Raw genomic sequence first — 5,000 nt, forward strand, 5'->3', positions numbered from 1 at the left:
AACCATAAACACGTCATCTTTGAAATTTCGCTCAAATTCAGATTACCCAATTCAGAATGATTGTAATTACTATCATTAACGTCATAATTATTAAGTTAATATTGGGATATTTTTTCCTCCTTTTTTACAACATTTTTTTTCGTAGAATTGCACAAATGCCTACATTTTACAACACAAAAACTTCTTTTTTTCTAAAAATCGTATGGAAAACTGTCATGATGATGAACAAGGTCATAGAAAATATAAAGAATCCCCCACGGTTGCGTTATATATTTATAAATATATTTATATACCCAGACCCAACAATAAGGAGTTTGATTGTGCTGCTGTGAATATACTATGACAACACGCGGAGGATGAGGGAGGGGAGGGGGAGTAGGTTGTTATGGTTATGAGGAGAGATGTCTTGCCATATCATGATCAGAGAATTTCAGCAGTATCCTCATTCATGTTGATACCAATTTAAGAAATAAAAAACTGGTGACGAATTATTTAATATCTTTTAGAAAAAAATCTATGTCGGTATCTTTTTCTGATTTAAGACTGGACTTGCGGGAGCGAATGTACTTTGATTACGTGTGTTTGTGATATTTTCTATATAATGTCTATACAATGTATTTATTGCATAGATAATAATTATGTGAGTATTGAGAATTTGATTCGTTTGTCTGTTATTGTGCGTTGATGCAGTAAGAAATGTGATTTTATTCTTTGATACTGCTTCGTAAATAATTAATTTATTCAACTCGCTGTATTATCTAAGTAGACGATAATTTTTAATTTTATTTATTTGGTAATAGATACTGGATCCTTAGTATCGCTAGTATCTACCTAGAAAGGGAGATTCTATGTTGGTTTCTACCCACAATCTAGAAAAAGAAATCGTGAGTAATTTCTTTCTTAATATTAGATGTTTCTTCGTTTTAATCTCTTTGTGTATGTAGAGGGGAAATTAAGCCGCCAATTGACCATTTGTGTGCTAAAATATGTTAAGATTTAAAGAGAAAAATTAACGATTTTATAATTCACTGTGTATTCTGGTAACAATCAATACAAATATCTTATCGTTCAAATCCAATCTTCTCTCTATTATGTGAATTGCGTGTATTTTCCACGTGATTCCTAGAGCCACGTGTCTACACATCACACAATATCACGTCGAAGTCACACGTAATAAATTCTCCATCCAACATCAACGTCATCGTCTACGTCATCGTCTACGTCATCGTCGTCGTCATCATCATCACAGACGAACTTAAACGAAAAAAACACGCAACACAGTGAAATATCTTTTATGTTTTTGTTTTTCATCTACCCTGAGGAATACTATTGCTCTATCAAATCTAGTTTAATTCCTAGTTCACTTATATAGATCTACGCTTATATACAAAATATATATGATAAGTATAGAAGGGATTTCTTTCTAAACTTAGGGGAAATTTCTAACTTTCTATAAAGTACAAGGCATGTGTGGGGACTCACATTCAATTCAAAATGAAAAAAAAAAAACGCAGAAAATTGCGAGTTTTTCTTGTTTTTTTTTTGTGTGTTTTTTTTCTTCTTATCTTATCGCTCAGCCTAATCGACTGATAATGCCTACCTAGTTTTCTGCCAGCATCTCCATTGTGTATGTAATATAATATTCAGAAATTATTTCTAGAATTGGTGTGAGTGTCGTGAGATGCATATATTCATTTCATTAGTTTTAGTTAAACTTATCAGTTAAGGCCAAGGGTGGTAGTAAAGGTACGTTTTCCTCGGTGCGATAATCGTTCAACTATAATCGTTTATGGCCCAACGATTATTGTCAAACGATTGTCGCTTTGAGCGATTGCACTAGATAATCGTTTGACGATGATCGTTGAGCCGCGAGCGATCATCGTTGACCAATAATCGCACCAAGTGAAACATATCTTAAGTGTGGAAAGACCTTAAGTAACGACATTTTCAGCCACCACTGAGCAAACATTCTTGATCCAAGGAATTGGAAGGCCGTTGTTCTTCGTAGGCGTTGTTTGGCAAACGCTGTTTGATGAGGCCGGAGTAAAATGTATTTTTATTTTATTATTTATTATCTTATTTCTCTCTCAAATATGAGCATTTTTTCTCTTAAACATGATTCGTCATCAGCATGATTTTTTTTCTGTTTTGTTTATGGTTGTGTTTGATGGCATGCATTTTACCTCCGTTTGTTTGTTTGTTTGTTTCCTCGCAGCAAACAACGTTAGCCAAACAAAAACCTGAAGACAACGAACGCCCTTTGTACCTTCCTGTCACGCTTGATTTTTTTTTTTTTTTTATTCTTTTCTTAATCGTTCGAGTCTCATCCATAAATATATAAATACATACTCACGTACGCAAATCTATGCATATACGTTTATATATATATATATATACACACACATATACATATACATACATAATGCATTCTTAGGCCAACCGTATTTTGACATAGACTTCAGGCATGAATTCTAGAAGGGCACTAGAACAGAGCAAGCTAGAAGCGATGGTCAAATACAGACCGCCAACAACAACAACAACAGTCCCCACAGTTGTGGTAAGAAGTCTTGATACGATGGCTTCCACAATGTAAATATCGTGATCATTGTTGAATATTTGATATATTTTTTATGTTCATTGTTGAGTATGTGATATACTTTTCTTCACAAAATTATACAATATACTCACATGTAAATAAAGCAAAAATAATATATCAGATAATTAACAACGATGGTTATATTTCCATTGTGTAAAATGCAAATTGTTCAAAACTTTTGCTCACAACTTTATGGTGTTGGGGGGGGTGGTAGCGTCTACTATGGCGTTACTTTTCAGTAACACTACACCACGGGATTACTTTTCAGTAATACGACAGCTTCCTGTTCCCGGTAACCATAAAGCGCATGGTATTACTTCTCAGTACGATTCTATTGATATCAACTCCCGGTAACATTAACTCTGTGGTGTTAATATCTGGTAACGCAAGAATAGCGTTGGTGTTACTTTTAAGTAACACGTTCATCATGGTATTACTTTTTAGTAAACATGATACTACCCTCCCCCCATCCGTCATCCCAGGTCGTCATATTTATTCACCCAATTTCAAAATATACTGTATAATATTTGATATCCTGAAGTCTTATAATAATCATTCGTTTTATTTTTCTTCTTTTTCTTTTCCCTCATCCGACACTCTTAAAAAAAAAAAATCTGTACCGGCAAAATTCTTCCAGTCAATGTGTAAATCTCCCAGACCATGTATGGAGCTCCTAGACGACATCTAGAACTTCGAATCTTACCTAGAGCTTCTTGGTATTCTCTAGACTAGTCTAGAATGTCAAGTTTACAGGCCATGGCAGCCTACACGTCCTGTACAGAGACTGTAGTTACAGGCTCCGAAACAAGAACTATCTAGATTAAACCTGCAAATATAGGATCATGTACATCCGCCTTGTACAGTGTACATAAGGTTTGATTATCTTTGTACGACCTGCTTTAGCCTGCACAGCCTACATAAGGCCTACATTAACAATCTGTACATGATTCCCAAATTATTATTATTTTTCTTTTTTAGAATCTGACAAATTCTGTAGATCTAGTCTACAAAATAGAGCCCCCTGGAAACAGGTATCTGATTGTATATGTAAAAGACTGTTGAAAAACAGCCTGTACGCACATAACCAGCAGGCACGTAGCCTGTAAACAGGCATCCATGTACGTAAAGTATGTATATGACTTGCCTGCCAGACCACCTGCTCAACGCACGACCTGCAGACAAGCAGCCTGCTCGATGTACAGCCTGTAGGACTATACTGTAGCCTACACTACCTGCATAACAGCCTGTACATGCAGAGCCTGTACGATGGAACTGTGACCGAAGAACAGCCTACACGGTACATATCCTGCCCTGTTGAAGATGCAACATGCAGGACATTGGACCTGCGCGACCTGCTTCTACAAAGAGGTGGTATGGTCGAAAGAAGGCTGCAGGGCGAGTAACTTGTTTGTTACATGGCCTGCTTGCTGTGCAGGTTACAGCCTCGGTCTGCCCAGTGACGACATGGGATCTCTCCTGTACCTCTTCGTTACCCTGCTTCACCATCCCTTTCCTAGCTGAATAAGATCGTTTGACAATTGCCAAAACAAAATGCTCTAATACCGTCGCCTTTTCAGTATCATAAACACTTTTTGGTTGAGCATTTTGAGCATTAGGAGGACCAAAACTCACCCAAAACAAGAAAAGAATAATAAAAAAAAAAAAATCAGCGTTTTGAACAAGAATGTATGTGTTTCTCAAGCCTTGCTCGAGGCATTCCTAATGCCGTCCATTGTATTACGAACTTAAAAGTACTTTTATTTACTAAATGTGCACTATATGACTTCGATTGATTTTTATCCATAATTGTGTTCTTTCTTTGTCTAGCTGTATGTTATTCGTAAGTCGGCGGAGTAGGGAGGGAGGGGGAGAAGGGAACTTGAATCAAGTTCTCTTCTGAAGCCAACAACGGGTATGTATGGTGGCTCCAGACTATTTCCTAAACACCCTCTAGTTTGCCTCTCCATCCCTCCCCACTCCGTTCCGCGCCGAGCCGTGCCAAGCCACGCCAAGCGTCGTATTGGTACCCAGAGGCGCGTGGGAGCGCGCGCGAAGGCGTATTCCAGTATCCTCGCATTTTAGGCCAACACCTCCTTTCCAAACACTGCCCATGCGTTTTTTGAGTCCTGAGCAGCGACATACCGAAGTTTCATTCCTTTCGATACCTGACATCCCACTGATTCTAGACGGTTCTAGAATGCACGACAGCCCAAAACCGGTTGAGTAGGATCTACTGGACTAAGTCATTCCACAGTACAGTCGTAATTCAAAGACCTTGTACTTGAATGGAGTTGATGTAGAAAACCTACTGTACTCCCGCGCTTTTTTTTTTTTTTTAACAAACGCACCTCACTTTTGTCGAGGTTTTATACATTATTTTGGTTTTCATAAGAGAATTGTTGGG

General features: G+C 37.5%; 1 protein-coding gene across 3 annotated transcripts in view; it reads right to left on the reverse strand.

Moving 5' to 3' along the window:
- Positions 1-5,000, reverse strand: part of LOC143026430 (homeobox protein Nkx-2.1-like) — a 123,803-nt gene that overhangs the window by 138 nt on the left and 118,665 nt on the right. For 2 of the 3 annotated variants that reach the window (XM_076186779.1, XM_076186777.1), the window contains exon 7: positions 1,821-5,000. This exon is cut by the window's right edge and continues 1,363 nt beyond it. The gene's annotated coding sequence lies outside the window, so the exon portion shown is untranslated. Of the gene's footprint in view, positions 1,255-1,820 lie in introns of those variants that run through there. The other variant, XR_012966479.1, reaches the window with a different exon arrangement.

The sequence above is a fragment of the Oratosquilla oratoria genome, chromosome 6, assembly GCF_046742065.1.
Source record: "Oratosquilla oratoria isolate Oo_2021 chromosome 6, ASM4674206v1, whole genome shotgun sequence".
Lineage (NCBI taxonomy): Eukaryota > Metazoa > Arthropoda > Malacostraca > Stomatopoda > Squillidae > Oratosquilla > Oratosquilla oratoria.